This window comes from Monodelphis domestica, chromosome 6, assembly GCF_027887165.1.
Source record: "Monodelphis domestica isolate mMonDom1 chromosome 6, mMonDom1.pri, whole genome shotgun sequence".
In the NCBI taxonomy this organism is placed as follows: domain Eukaryota; kingdom Metazoa; phylum Chordata; class Mammalia; order Didelphimorphia; family Didelphidae; genus Monodelphis; species Monodelphis domestica.
The window spans coordinates 124528593-124545160 of NC_077232.1; the positions used below are offsets into that span (position 1 = coordinate 124528593).

The 16568-nt window shown below is 35.4% G+C and overlaps 1 pseudogene; it reads left to right on the forward strand.

The window, feature by feature from the left end:
• The first annotated feature begins 250 nt into the window (after nt 1-250).
• Nucleotides 251-1370, forward strand: LOC100618201 (endophilin-B1-like; annotated as a pseudogene).
• The last annotated feature ends 15198 nt before the right edge of the window (nt 1371-16568 follow it).

Genomic DNA, 16568 nt, shown 5'->3' on the forward strand with positions numbered 1-16568 from the left:
GCCATGAAAGGCATGATTTTCAGGCTTGAAAGATAACAAGACGTTTGAAAAGATCACTAAATACATTAAATCATACATGAATTCCAAAAAGGCTTTGTCAGACTAGGATATTTCAAATCTAATAAAATTTAATTTAATAAATAGATTTAGCCTCTTCTCTTGGATCCTGGTCTGGGCTCTACCCTGGCCTCTATGGCTCCTCTCCAGGCTCACTCCAAGGATCGGTCTGCCTGGCTCTAAGGCACCCAACATGAGCATCATGGACTTCAACGTGAAGAAGCTGGCAAAAGACCTGGGCACTTTCCTCAGCCACCCAGTGCAGTTCACAAAAGAAAAGCTTGGTCAGAGAGAGAAGACAGAATTGGATTCTTACTTAGAGAACCTTCTTAGCAAAGCTGAATGCATCAAACAAGGGACAGAAAAAATGATGAGGCAAACAGAGGTGCTATTGCAGCCAAATCCTAATGCTAGAATAAAAGAATTTGTTTATGAGAAGTTGGATAGAAAAGCTCCGACTCATATAAACAACCAATAATTTCTTGGAGCAATATACAATTGATGGGAATGAATGAATGAATGAATTTGGTCCAGGAACTGCTTATAGTAATGCCCTCATCAAATGTGAAGAAACACAAAACACAAAAACCAATTGAAACATCAGGCAGGGAACTGATTCAAATAGCTACAATAAACTTTCTTACTCCTTTAAGAAACTTTAAAGATTACAAAAGAATTGCTAAAGAAAGGAAATTACTGTAAAATAAGAGACTTGATTAAAGTGATTTCCATGTCACAATTTGGATGCAGCAATGACTAGACAGAAAAATTTAAAAATCACAAAGACAAGAGCATTATCTAAATAGGAATTAAGAATAACTCAGAGGGAATTTTACCCCAAGCAAAGATTATAAGACTCCTTCTGGAGGGGATCAGCAGCACAGGCATATCACCCTCACTGCCTGAATGACTTTGTGGAAGCCCAGATGACTGACTATGCTCAGTGCTACCAGTGCATGCTGGAACTGCAGAAACAACTTGGGAGTTTTCCATCTGTTGTCGTATCTAACAATAATTAGTCTTCCACAACTGCATTGTCAAATATCTCTACCTCATCATCTACAGTTACCACCCCTCTATTGCCTTCAACAAGTAGCAGTTGTTACTCCTGCCATCAAGGACTTGAAGGAATCCAGTGGAAGTAGGAAAGCTAGGGCTCTCTATAATTATAATGCTACAAATAGTTGTCACTTCTAACAGATGAGGTGATCACAGTATAAAGTATTGTTGGTATGTATACAGACTGGCTGATGCGTAAAAAGGGAAATCAAAAGAGCAAAGTACCAACTACCTATTTAGAACTGCTTAACTAAGTGCAATACCTCTATTAAGACTACCAGTTATGACCCCATATTTATATAGAATTAACTCTATACATCAGGTTTAATGTCTTCCCTGTTAATGTTTTAAAAGACTCAGAGACAATCAGCCATCAGAACTAGGGTTTTTTGCCAATAATATTACATGGTAAATATTTCATTGCTTCATATTTGATGTTAAGAGCTTTTTACTTCATGCCAAGGATGTTTTCTTACAGGAAATTATGTATATATTGAAGTTTTCAGTAACAAGCAGATTCTACTTTTGAGTAAACTAGATTAAAAGCAGGAGAAAGGTTTTCTATTGATTTTATCACTAGTAGCAAGCTTCTCCCTTTATATGAAATAAATTTATTGTGAATTGAATAAATAAATGAATGAATGAATGAATGAATAAATGAATAAATAAACATATATGATAAATGAATAATATATGAATAAATAATATGAATAAATGAATAAACAAACAAACAAACAAATGAATGAATGAATAAATAAATAAATAAATGAATGAATGAATGAATGAATAAATGAATGAATGAATGAATAAATGAATGAATAAATGAATGAATGAATAAATGAATGAATAAATGGATAAATAAGTACATTTAATGTTTGAATCTGAGTTCAAATACCCCAGTAGGGAACAGGAATGGATTAGTAGATTGATAGCTCCTACAAAAAAGAAACTAAAACCAAGAAAGTGGATGTTATCCAAGGCGTTGAGGAACCTAATATTCTGAACAAGGGTTCTGTTTTATTTCACTCCTGTCTAAGCACAAATGAAACACTGTCTTCAATTCTAGACATCTCATTTTTTAAATTACACTGGCAGAGGAGGATAAGCATGTCAGTGAACTTCAAGTCTATTCCTTATGAGAAATGCTTGAGTGAAGAGTGTACATTTAACCCAAAGAAGAGAATATGCAAGAGAAAATATTTGTTCTTCACGTATTTGAAAGTACAGTATTTGGAAGAAATAATATTCTAGTTATATTTGACTTTGTAGGAAAGAATCAGAGTAATAAGTAAAAGCTGAAGAGATGTCTTTAGCTCAATGTAAGTTCAATTAGTCAATCAACATTTTCTAAGTTTCCACTATATACCAGGTATATATTCCAGTATATACCAGTATATACCAGGTACTGTACTATGTGCTGGGGTAATAAATGCAAAAGAAAACCTCTCTTCTGAAGAAGCTCGCAGTATAATGGCGGATACAACATATAAACTGCTATTTCCAAACAATCGATTTTCAGGATAAACTGGAAATAATCAACAGAAGGACTGCATTAAAATTGAAGATGAACAGAAAAGGCTTCCTATGGGAAATGTGAATTTAACTGAAGCTTGAAGAAATCTAAAGAAGCCAGAGATAAGGAGGGAAAGCATTCCAGGCATGCTGGACAGCCAGTGAAAATTCATGAAGTGAGGAGAGAGAAATTTCTTGTATGAGAAACAGGAAAGAAGCTGATGCTATCATTAGATGACAGAGGCAAGAGTGTAAGAGGCCAGAAGCTTAGAATAGTTAAGATCTACAAAGGTCTCTGAATGCCAAACAGAATTTCATATTTGATACTAAGCTTGATAGGAAACTACTGAAGTTTATTGAATCAGTCAGAGAAAGGGGAATGTGACATGATTAGACCTAAACATTAGGAAGAGCACTTTGATATCTGAGTGGAGGATGGGCAGGAATGAAAAGAGACTTAGGGCAAGGAAAACAACTAGCAGGGTATTGCAGTAGTCCAGGTATGATGTTAAAAGGGCCTCCTTCAGGGTGGTAGCAGTGCTAAAGGAGACAAGAGACATTCTGGAGGTAAAATAGCCCCTGCCGGGAGCCATCAAAGACCATGCTGTTTGACACAGTCACACATGGAAACTGGGGACTGCAAAGCAGCCCCCAGGAAGGATGGAAACATCCACTGAAACCCCCCCAAGTGACTTTCCTTATTAACATCCCCTTATTATTAGAATTGCTATGATTATTATTCTTACTTAGCCCCAGGAAAAATAGATGAGAGCAACATGCTTGCAGGGTTAATACATATGTCCCACTCTGCCCCTCCCAGGATATTACCAGGATATCCCACTAACAAAATTAAACATAAGGATTCTTATATACCCACTTAGATAGGACCCTCTTTTCTAAGCATAAAAACTTCTGGCAAATCTGTGCTCCAAATTCCCTAACCTATATCTGGGTCATGTTGATTCTACCCTCTGACTCTGCACTTAGCAACAATGTTTTATTGATTATCTCCCTTGGCTTTCTGTCTGTTGTTAGGGTCTATGGAAACATGTATGTTGAGAATGAAACTGTGCCAAGTAGATGTGTGATCATAAGGGTATAAAATAAAGCCAGGTCTCAACAAAAATGGAACAATTTATCCTGTGAAACCTGTGCTGACGGTTGAATGCGAAAGCTGTGTCCCATCCATAATTCCACTGACACCATCCCACCTCCAAGACTCCATCCTCTGTGGGAGGCTGGCCCACCCCACAGCAAGCTGCTACCAACAGATTGGAAAAGCTTCCTAACCTGTAGAGTTATCCAAAAGTGGAACGAGCTGCTAAGTTCCCTCTCACTAGAAGCAGAACCACATGATCACTTCTTGTAGATGCTGCAGAGAAGATTCTTGGTCAAGTCTAGTTATAACAGATGTTCTCTAGGAGGTTCTTTTTACCTTAGATTCTGCAATTGTGAGTTGAGTGTGAGCTAAAGGTTTGTCTTGAAATACAACATTCTTGCCACTCTTCCAAACCTTAACCCTCCAACTGGTGTGACTATGAGCAACTAATGAGGAGATCCATCACTAAAAACAGTAGCAATAATGAAAATCTAGAAGATCTTATTGCTTGGTTGTTTCTAACTCCTTTCCATATTCCCTTTACAATATACCACCTATATTTAGGATAACAGTTGCCACTGTCTTCTAAACCTCAATAGAAAGGTGAAGATTTGTTATATCACTATATTCCTTTGTGAGAATAAAGAAATAAAAATTTCTTGGCTAGATAATGTGAGGGCTAGAAAAATATATGGAGACTCAACTTCAAACCCTATCCTCCAGTTCCCAAGAGAGGTTCTTTCAGAATGTTGGCATGAGAGAGAATTACATTCATTCATATACTGTCTTCCTAACTAGGTTGTAAACCTTATGAGAACAAAGGACTTGTCATCTATGGAACAGATAATAATGTCATGCAAATGAAGGGATTCAAATTTCATAACCAATTTTTATGGAAAGTATTAATATAAAGACATTAAAATAATGCCTATATACTGAAAAGGAAACTTTTTCTTCTCCTTTTATTTCCTCTATTCCCTGAATAACACTGGGCATTATGTCTGATGACACATTTGGATGTATTGCACAAGTTTATATTATTTACAAATCTAAAGCACAGGGCATTAGGAAAGTGGAGATTTATCTAGACACTTTGTCAATAATGATCAATGCCTTGTGAATTTAAAAGGCTCAACAGTTTTTGTTCTTAAATTTTGTATGAAAAATGAGCCAGAGCACATTCATTATTAAGAAAGTTTTTCCCATTTATCTTCTTGCTGTGTCTTTACTGAAACTCAAAGTGACTTTCTCCTCTAGTTGTATCAATTTAAAGTGCCTACTTTGTAGTTGTGTATAGACTATGTATGGCAGGAAGATTGTAATAAATAAATATTTGAAATTGGAAGGTAAAGCAAAACTTCCTGCATAAACAAAGGAAGGTAGTTGAGAAGGGTATAAGTGCATATTTGGAGCTTATAATGGGACGATCACAGAACATAAATCATCACTTTAAAACTTCATGTTTTGTAGAGCTTAGACACAAGTAACATTCTAAGAGGCTAAATTCCTTGCTCAACATTAGGTATAATCAGCTAATGCAACTTTAATTTTACAAGTTCAGACAACTGAAACAGAGAGATTGTGATTCCCCAATATTGCAGGGGCAGTTTATAACAGCTTATGGCTCCGATACAGGTATACTAACTCCTAGGCACATGCTCTTCTGGCTATGCCATGTAATTAATGATAATATATAATCGAAGTATAAGTATTCACTTTGGCATGAAGAAAAGCCAAGCCTTGTCAGAGACTGGACCAAAGGAGGAGAGAATGTAGAGAGAGGTAATGCTTGTGGGTGATAAATAAGAAAAAAGAGGCTTGTCATGATTAACGGTCCTTATATGCTCCCTGAAGTATGAAGAGGAGGTCTTCTTCTAGGAAGAAAAGAGTAAAAGGGTGGAGTACCAAGTTTGCTAAAAAAAAAAATACAAGGTTTTGAATAGCCAGGGAACTGGTCTGGCCAAAGCCAATCTCTTTATTCACTGTTGACCCCATCTTTTCCTCTACATCTCTATTGGTATTTAAATGACATAATCAATACCCACTATTCTCTTTACTCCAATCTCTTCCCTTTCTGATGCTTGCTCTGCTGCCTGAAAATACACCAAGATGTTCAGATCCTTAAAAGACTTCATTTGAGCCTCCCATTTCTTCAGATTATATTTTTCCCCTTTTTAGAAAAAAAAAACTCTTTATACATGTTATCTCTGAGCCCTTTACTCCTATTAACCTCTTAAACTAGTTTGGTTTCTACTGAAAATACTGTCTCTGAAGTTAACACAATCTTTTAATTGCTAAACCCAATCACCTTTTCTCTATTCTCTTTCTTATATATTGACCATCACCACCTTGTAGATTCACAATCTTTTTTGGATCATGACACTGTTCTTTTCTCATCCTTTTCCTAATACCCTCCTGGTTCCTTTCTCATCATCAAGTTTTGCCCCATGAACAAGGGCCATACCATGAGGTTTTATCTTGAGACTTATTTGGTTTTTCTCCTTATACCACTTTTCTTGATGATTTTGTGACCTCCCAAGGGATATATATATATATATGTGTGTGTGTGTGTGTGTGTGTGTGTGTGTGTGTGTGTGTGTGTGTGTGTGTGTTTATTTTCTGTCTCTGTTTCTTTTCTGAGATCTAATTCTGAATTTCCAACTGCCTGCTGGACATCCTCAACAGGATAGACATCTCCAACTTAACATGCCCAAAATAAATCATATCATCTTTCTCCTCAGACCTACCCCCTCTGAGCACCACCATCCTGCCAGTCACTCACATCTATAATTTTGGAAACCATCCTCACCATTTTAAACTCACTCAACTCTCTTATAGAATCAGTTGGCAAACTTTGTGGATTCTAATTCCACAATATCTTTGGTATTAGTCTTCTTTTTTCTTCTCAAATACCCAAGACATAATACAAAACCTTTCCCCTGTCCATAGCCTCATAATTGACTTCATTTCTTTCTTCTAATATCTCCTTACTCTCCAGATCTGTCAAACCTTAACAAACCTCTTCTCAGGCAACTTCATTGGTTCCCAGTGAGGACCTCGGGTGGTCTAGTGGATAATGTGATGGACTTGAAGTCAGGAAAGCTTGAGTTCAAACACTGTCTCAGATAGTTGGTGTGTGACTGAACAAAGCATGTAAGCTCTCAGCATCAGTTTCCTCACCTGTAAAATGGAAATAGTTTTAGCACATACCTCACAGTGTTGTGTGGATCAAATGAATATCAAAAGTAAAATACTTCATAAATTTGAAAGTGTTTTATCAGGATTATCTATATTATTCCCTATTGCTTCAAGGTCAGAATGTAAACTCTTTATGTTAGGCTTTTGAAACTTTTCACAATTTTCATGCAACCTGTGAATAGCCCCAGGATACAAATTAAGTAGTTTCTCCAAAGAAGGTGTTCCATATGTAACCTACAAAATAATAAAATCTTCATTGGAAAGGACCACATTTTATTTCTATTTATATCTCTCCCAATACCTAGAGCAAATCAGTAGAGGTTTAATGGCTGTTTTCGAGGTAAATTAATGTTAAGGATGCTGCATACAACTGTTATGGTTCATGTAGAAAGGCTGAAGTCCTAGAAGGAAGGAAACACTGGAGACCAAATAGAAAGAGTAACTCTTATCCCAGGATAAAAGGAACAAGAAAAGGATTTTTGAAGGCTTTTTACCAGTGAATCTGGAGCTAAGGCAGCAACTAAGAGTTTTTTGTAGATTTAAAAGTCAGGAATTTGAGTCATTATGGAAGGGAGCAAGGAGAACAGAATGATAAATATCTGCCATCAATCTGGTACTCTCACAGAGTTGGAGAAGCAGATTCTGGAAAAGTTGAGACAGTAACAACTTACCTCCTGAATATACATTGACTAAAGAAGCTACTAGCTAGCCCATTCAAAATTAAATAAACAAGCTTCAGAGGAAAAAAACCTAGAAAAACAAGCAATATTAACTACAATCTAGAGTCCCTTGTGTGTTTGGAGATTGAGAATATATTATTTTCTTCTATAAAATTTTTCCTTTTCATTTGTATGATAATTACTCAGTTGTTTTCCTATAGTGCATAAGCTTTTAGGCTCAGATCTGGACAGTAACTTAAAAGCCACCTAGTCCAGTCCCATAATTTTACAGATAAGGAACTGAGGCCCAGAGAAGTTAAGGGATCTTGTCCAAGTATACAAATAGATGATGACAAATTTGAACCCAGGTCCTCTGATTTAAAATCCAGCGTTCTTTCTACTGTGCCATGTATGTAATAGTGGGGTTTATGTTCAGAGAAGAAGACAAAGAGAATGAGTCTACATGACTCCCATTAACAGAACTGGAATGGTAGGGAACTCAGGCTTAGGGAGTCAAGGTAGTATCAGTAAGACACCAGGATGAGGGGCTAGACAGCTAAGTCCTGAAGTTCCCCAATAAAAGAAAAGATTTCAGGATAAAAAACACAAGTGGAGGAAAGCTTGCCAAAAAGTTGAGACCTCATGTTCACAGAACAAAGACCCCTTTTTGTATTGTTTCATTCAAAGAATAAGAAGGTATCAAAACACAGGAGATACTCTGGCAAGCAACTCACTGGGAAAGCAAAAATAGCCCTAGCATTTATATATCACTGCAAATTTCCAATATGTTTACAATCATTTTGTGGCTGGTACATCTGTACTTAAATAAGAAGAAAGCCAGAAAAACACACCTCACAGTAAAAACAACAGAATTTTAGTCATTAAAAGTTGTTTTGAATTCTTCTAAATATATACCTCTTCTTTTTAACTATTCATAGAATTAAACATCATTAGCATTTAGCTCCAAGCTACATAAATCTACAGCTGCATTCCTCTTCTGTAAAAACCTACCAAAATAGCCCAGACTATAAAGTAAGCATATTGTATTAATCCAAGTATATGTATCATTTTTCCTATTCTTTGTCTCTGACTTGTTATCTAACAGGATGTTTTGGAGAATTTCCTAATCAATAAGAAATAGAAGTAGATAAGGGACTGGCTGTCAAAGTCCCAAGGACCTAAGTTCAAGTTTTGCCTCAAATACCTATCACCTGTGGCAAGTTACTTAACTTTTTGTTGCCCTAGGAAATTCTCTAAGGCTTTATATTGCAAGTACATTGTCTAGGTATTGCAGTGCAGAGTTTACATGTTGATGAAATCACAGATCTTGATCGCTTATACTCCTCTTGCCAAAAAAAAAGAAAAATCATTTGGATCACAAATAAATATCTTTTACAGCAGCAGAAGGTATTCACTCATTTCAGTTGGGCACCATGGAAAAACTGGTTATCATTCTACTGTTCTGATAATTACTCATTATCCTTTGCTCATTCATCCTCTGTGTCATGACCACCAGCTTGGCAGGTATAATCCAAGATTCAGTCTTGGGTCCTCTTATCTTTTTTCTCTACATTATTTCACTTAAAGACCTTGTCAATATTCATCTCTATACAGATGACCCCTCCCCATCTAAATATCTAGCTTTTATGATTTCTATCTAATGCCATATATAGCTTGTTGAACATTTTTAACCAGGTGTCTCATAGGCATCTCAAAATCAACATGTCCAATCAGAACTCACTACTTTTCCACAAAACTCCTCCCTCCTTTGAACTTCTTTTTGAGGGTACCACTATCCTCCCAGTCATCCAAGTTTGCAACTTTGATTTGATCCTTAATTCCTCACTTTCATTTGCCCTATGTTATTTATTGTTGTTTTCATTCATGCCAATGCTGTTGTTTCTATCTCTACAGCACCTCTCAGATAAATATCTTTTCCTCTATTTGCATAAATGATTCCCCTCCTCTAGTACAAATCCTCATCACCTCTTACCTGAACTATATAATAGCCTCTATTTTTGTCTCCCAAACTCAAGACCACAACAATCCATTCACCACATGGCCACTAAAACGATTGTCCTAAAGTCTAATCATATTATGCCCTCTCTTCCTCAAATTCCAGTGACTCCCTATTATTCTGAACATCAAATATAAACTCCTCTGTTTGGTATTTAAATCTCTTCATAATCTTGCTCCCCATTCCTTTCCAGTCTTCACTACATTCCCTGAATTCTGTGATCCAGCCATGCGGACTAACTTGTTGCTTCTCAGACAAATTCCCCATTTCCTGACTCTGTGATCTTACATTGACTGTCCATGACATATAGTCCATCTTTACCTCTACCTCTTGAAATTTCTGATTTCCTTAAAGATTCATCTCAAACACTGCTTTATAAATGGAGCATTCTCTGATCATCCTCTCTGCTAGTGCACCCCTACTCAAAACTACTTTGTTTTTATTTACATATATTATGCAAACTTAAAATGTTGTTCAATCATGTTTGACTCATTATGACCCCATATGGGGTTTTCTTGGTAAAGATCCTAAAGTGGTTTGCCATTTTTTTCTCTAGCTCATTTTATATAAGAGAAAACTGAGGCAAACAGGGTTAAATGACTTACACGGGATCTCACAGCAAGGAAGTGTCCAGATTTGAACTCAGGAAGATGAATTTTCCTGATACCACGCCCAGGACTCTATCCATTACACCATCTAAAAGGTATATACTGTTAAATATGTTAAAATGTAAGTCCCCTGTTAAAATACAAATTCCTTGAAGGCAAGGATCATTTTAATTTTTAGCTGTATTTTCTGTGTCATTAGTGCTTAGTATGGTGGTTGACATACTAAATATTTAATAAATACCCGTTGATTGATTTATTCCCAGGAAATCATATTTTTTCAATAAATAAAAATCAATTTCCCTTTCTCTAAACAGGATCCTTCTCATAAATATGCATAGTCAAGCAAAACAAAATTTTGCACTGGGCTTATTCAAAAAAATATGTCTCATTCTACACCAAGTCTACCACCTCTTTGACAAAAAATGAGCAACATGCTTCATGTATGGTCCTTTGGAATCATGGTTGATCACTGTATTTGTCAGAATTCTAAAAATAAATGTTTTTATAGTGTTATTGTATATATTATTCACCAAGTTCCCACTTCATTCTCTGTCAATTCATACAAACCTTATCAACTTTCTCTGAAATGATACCTTTCATCATTTCTTCCATTACAATAGTATTTCATTAGATCTATATATCATAATTTGTTAAATCATTTCAAGTTTGATGCTGATCCTGTCTACAGTTCTTTGCTAACACAGAAAGATTCACTTAAAGTATTTTTTTATATATGTGGTCTATTTTGGTCTTTCTTTGACAGTAAGATCATCTTTTGAAGGCAATTGATTTTGGTCCCAATTTGACACCATAGTGTCCCCAAATACCAATCAGTCTGGCTAGTTGACCATCATGCCCAGCTTGTAATTTTGCTAAGGAGATAATGATGAAAAAAGGGGTTTTTTCATTCTTTTTTTCTGATTTTTAAGAAATTTGTATATTTAGAGCACCTTAGTAAAGCACAATGCTTTGATTGTTTCACTAGATGATTATTATATCCCCAAGAGGCCATTTTAAACTAGTCAAAAAAGTTCTTGCTCTTACAAACATTCTTTGGACCATTTCCTTTGTTTTCATTCTCCCTTGCTTTCCATTTCAGTGACCACAGGTGAAGGAATCCAGGTTCTCTTTCTTTTGTAGCCTGTTGGCTAAGTGGGAGAGAAACCCACAAATACATATGGCATGATGGAGTTAGTTGCTATACATTCCTGCTTTATAAAGAGAATATAGGTACCTCATTTTTTAGTCCTTACAGAATGACAAAGTTTGAGAATGAAGTTAGAGATCATCCAGTCCTACCATTCACCTCTCATGAGGTGAGATCTAGATAGGTTAAATTATTTAACCCAAGTCACATAGACTTTAGGTGTGACAGTAGAGTCAAGAATTAAATCAAAATCTGAATCCAAGAATAATGCTCTATCCATTAAAATTAACTGTCTCTTCTTATTTTTTTAATATAGCCATTCAGTTGAGAAATCCTAAATCCTCATTCTTTATGCCTGTGTTCTAAAGATTTAGATGAGATATTCTGAGATGCTATAAAATATAATTGAAGAAACTTCTGGAATAATTTTATTAAAGGTATTTTAAAAGTATTTGGGGGGGCTATCTGAAGTGCAATTATTCCCTGAAGGAGGGGAAATGGAATAGATATTACTCTTTGAAGTTGTTTCCAGTGGTATGGCTGGAGGCTTCATTGGCTTTGAGGAATGATGAAGGATTGATCTTGAGTTGGTGTTAAGTATTTAGGCAAAAGGGGCTTAACTTCTGACACTAAAATTTACTAAGAAACAACTGTCCTAAGCATCCATCACCAAGCATGTGAAATAAAGATATCCACATATCCAACTTAATTGAATTTTATATGTTAATTTGTATTTATCTACCTTTATGTTTTGCTTTAATGGGTCCTCCATTGGTTTTAGCCTACTAAAAGGTATATTTATAGTTGAGTTGAAAGACAAAGATATACAATTGCTTAGGTAAGTGTTATATGTTTCTGTACGTGCCCAGATCACCTAACATTGAGATATCTAGATGGGAGATGCCAGGACACTACTTCAAGGAGGCATGGATATTGTGCATTGACCTAACCCATGAGTGACAGCAATCTCTTTAAGTTGTGTAGCTAGAACTGCCTGGGTCTCTAGAGCTACTTGTCAAAGACACCGTCCCTCACTCTTTCCAGCATTTTGCATAGTATCAGTGCATTGTGTTCTCTTTCAGATAACTGTCCATGTCCAAAGGTCTCATGCACCCAAAGAAAAACTGTCATGCAATAATCTGGGGGGAAGGAAGTACCCAAGAATATATTTCTTCACCTTCTAGACAAGTTGACCTCAAGAAATAGGCTTTAGTTTTGTTTTATTTGTTTTCAGTTCTAAGTGCAGTAAATGAAATCCCAGATAAGGAGCTGAAGCCACTGGGGACTTGAAGCATATTATTCGAGGCTGATTTTAGAGCTAACCCAGCAGGGAAACCCTAAGACCTTCTACACCTATTGGCTAAAAACTCCACTGATTGTGTTCCCCTAATTTTAGAAATCTAAGTACAGGTACAACAGCAGGGATTAGAGTTGATGCACCTGCAAGAACTGGAAAATCAAATTTAAAATTTTTGGTCCTCCCTTTGCACTAGATAAGAAGTCTGAATTTTTTCATTTTATTTCATGGCGTGTTTACAATACTTTAATGAATTTGTGAGTTACTGAGTTGTTATCTCTACACTTCTAGCCTTTGTATGTTATTAGCTGGTTTTAATATTCTTTTCACAAACCATAAATTTGCTTAGTTTTACTTTTAAAAAGAAATTGCATATATATGGTATTAAAAGATAAAATAAGTTGATACAATATAATACTATCCATATATTTTATGCATTTCTGAGTTTCTAAAGTTCTTCTGTGTTATCTGATGACTTTCACATCATCTGTAGTTGCCACAATATTTCCAAAAATTTCCCATTTAATTTCTTCTGCTGTCCTACAATCTATCAAAACCCTTAAGAGAAAAGTCAAGCTATGGAAGGGATACCTGTATCAAAATTCCATTTAATCAGTTAATACTAGATTAGCTTTTACAAAGGAATATTTGCTTCAAAGATATAGCAAGAACAAACATACAAGCATTTTTTTTCCAATACCTTTGGATTTAATCGCCTCTGTATCACCTGACTCTGGGGAGGGAAGGAGGATCAAATTCAGTTTAGCTCAAAACTATATGTCAACATTCCCACCTAGTTTCAAGTCCAAAGAGACACTGGCTTTGCCTTGTGCACTCTGGCTTCCATGGGCTTCCCTCTGGAGTAGCTGACTCTATAACATCCAGGTTAGAACCCTAGGATTTTAGATCCCCTTGGTTTGAGCTCCCAAGGTTGGGACTACATTTCCTATACCTAGAAAACTAAAAATGACAAACAAAATGAGAGCAAAACCCCAAGCTCAGCTTGAAGCACATTTCTTAGAGCCATTTGACCTAGAGGAAGAGAATGGAAGCCCCCAGATTTTTCTTTCACCATTTTTTTTAATATAGGGCAACCCTACTATATAAGAGATACCATTTGAAACAGAGAGCTATATAAGCCACCTCCAGTAAACAAATTTAAGCATCCAGGCAGTTCCAGTGGCAAAGTTAATAGGAAAAAAAGCTACTCCTTTTTCACATGGTATGTTACCTATCAATGCCAGCTGTCCCTCCAAAAGTTCATCTGTTGCATCTCCCACATAGATGCCTATATCTCAGGTGATCTGGGTATGGGCTAAAGTTACATAAGTATTTTATAAAGTGAATGGAAAATAATCTCAAGAGACTGAGATTAGGAAAGGATAAAATATGTTCTCAGATTGAAAATAACTCAACAGATGTTCTGCTAACTTATTTTGGAAAAAAAACTGTTTAGAGAGGAAGATGGAATGGCAAGGATACTGAATTTGAGACTAAACTTGTTTACAGTTTTTAATAAAGTACATTTCCTTTGTCTATAAAAGGAGTGGTTATAAAACAGCATGCTTTATCTGTCCAAGTGATATTGACACTAAATATGATCTTGCACTAGGGAAGGGGATTGTGAGGTAAGATTTCAAAGAGATCAGGACTTTCTAGCCCTGACAAGTGAAAGAATGAATGTGATGTAAATATAATCATTGAGGATATGAATAAATTAAGCATATATTCATTCATCTGATTCCTGAATACAAAAAACTAGGAGACATTCCTTAAAGCTTGAGAATAGTTGATTTTGTTGAATAGAACAAATAAAATTGGAACAGTTTTCTTTGTAGAGAGAATATTCAATTTCCAAAACTCAGTAGCACAAACTTTGACAGAGGCTACAAATAAAATTATATTCAAAATTGTGCAAACAACATGAATGACATCTACAATAGGCAAGTAAAAGATTTATTTTTCCCTAATCTTTTAAATCATTGTAAATTTCCTCCCCCAAAAAATAGTTCCTATTCACTTCTCTCAGAAATACTATGAGAATAAATAGAATATATTATCTAATAAAGTAATTTTATCTGTATTCTTTTTTAACTCTTGCCTTCCATCTTGGAATCAAAACTAAGTATTAGTTCCAAGACAGAAGATTGGTGAGTGTTAGGAAATTGTAGTTAAATGACTTGCCCACAGAAGTGTCTGAAGAAATGTCTGAAGTCAAGAACCTCCTGTAAGCCTGGCTCTCTACCCACTGAACCACCGAGTTGCCCCTTTCACTCTTTTTATTCAAACCCTTCTGACCTCATATGTAGTATTTAATCTTATTTTAAATATAAAATACATGTCAGAATCTATCTGTCTGTCTCTCTGTCTCTCTCTACCCTTCCCTCCAGCTCCCCTTCCTCCTCTTTCATTTCTTCCCTCCTCCCTCACTTTTCCTCCTGTTAACCTGATCTCCCTCTTTCCCCACTTCTTCTAGTGACTGATTCTTTTTAAAAAATGCAGCAAATACTAAATTTAAAAGATGCATTAGTACATTAGATCAAAGAAAGTAAATCTCATTTTACTGAAGGCAACTTCACTCAGATAAGCATCTCTAAAAGCCATCTTATCCAAGAAATAAAAGGAATTTGAAAGCGGTGGTTTCGATTTTCATAGTGACTTGTTTGAATGGATGTATTTAGAAAATTAATAAATAAATATTTGAAAAGCACATTGAATTCCATTATAACCATCTTAGAGAGCAGTTATATTGTTGATCTGTGAGTCAGCTTAGAGTCCGAAAACTGTACTTCCTCAAGTTACCTTCATGTGACACATAGATATTCATGTCTAAGTTTTGTTTTTCTGAATGTTTGTTTCCCAGCAACTAGCTTCTACCTTTCCCACCACAGAAAAGAATGTTCTATAGAGATCTCTGAGCTTACTGACTTTCCATTTTTGAATATGTCCTGTGTGAAGAAAGCTAAAAATGATTCCATTTTGAAATAGTAATTCATCCCATTCCCTTTGATTTATGTGACTAACATGCTAAAACAATAGCATTGTATAAATCAAATATTTATCATATTTACAATAAATTATAGTTAACACAGAAAAGAATTCTAAAAGATAAATTGGTTATCTGTTGGATTGCCTTTTGGGTTATCTTGAGAAATTTAGTTAAATTAAAATCATTCATGGAAGATTAGTAGAGTTCAACAGATATATGTAGTTGACATAAATATAGTTCATGAAAATGAGTAGCAGAAATAAGTAAAATACAAAGAAAGTGAGCCTTTGAAATAATAGCCAGTTGCTAAAATAAAATATGATTCAATTAAATATTAAACATTGAATGAAAAGAAATCTACTCAGGAAATCCTCACTACAAAATGCCTAGCTAAAATGGAATTAGGCAAATCATATAATCTATCTTCCTTCTCAGGGCTCTGCCACTGCCAAGCACATGAAAACCTATTGTACTTCTAAATGCCTTTAGAGAAGGAAATTACATAATAATTCATTTTAATTTTAAAAATCCTATTAAGCAAAGCCTGTCTCTGTTTCTGACTGCTATTTCTGTTAATGGTTATATGATCTTCCATTCACCTAGGATTCTAACCTCACCATCATCTCTGACTCCTCTCTCCTTCAGCCAACATATGCAATTAGTTGCCAACTCCTCTGATTCAAATTCTGCAATATTTTTTACATCTCTCTCCTGAAACTAGTTCAGGTTTTCATACCTTTTTACTTAGACTAATTTATACTCTTTTTAACTGGTTGATTTGCCTTCATTCTGTTACTTCTTCAACTCATCCTTTCTATGGCTGCCCTACTAACCTTGTTAATGAACCATTCTAATTGCATCATTCCTTCACCTGAAAGATTTCTGTAACTTTTTATTGTCTGCTGAATAAAAAAAGGACACTTGAA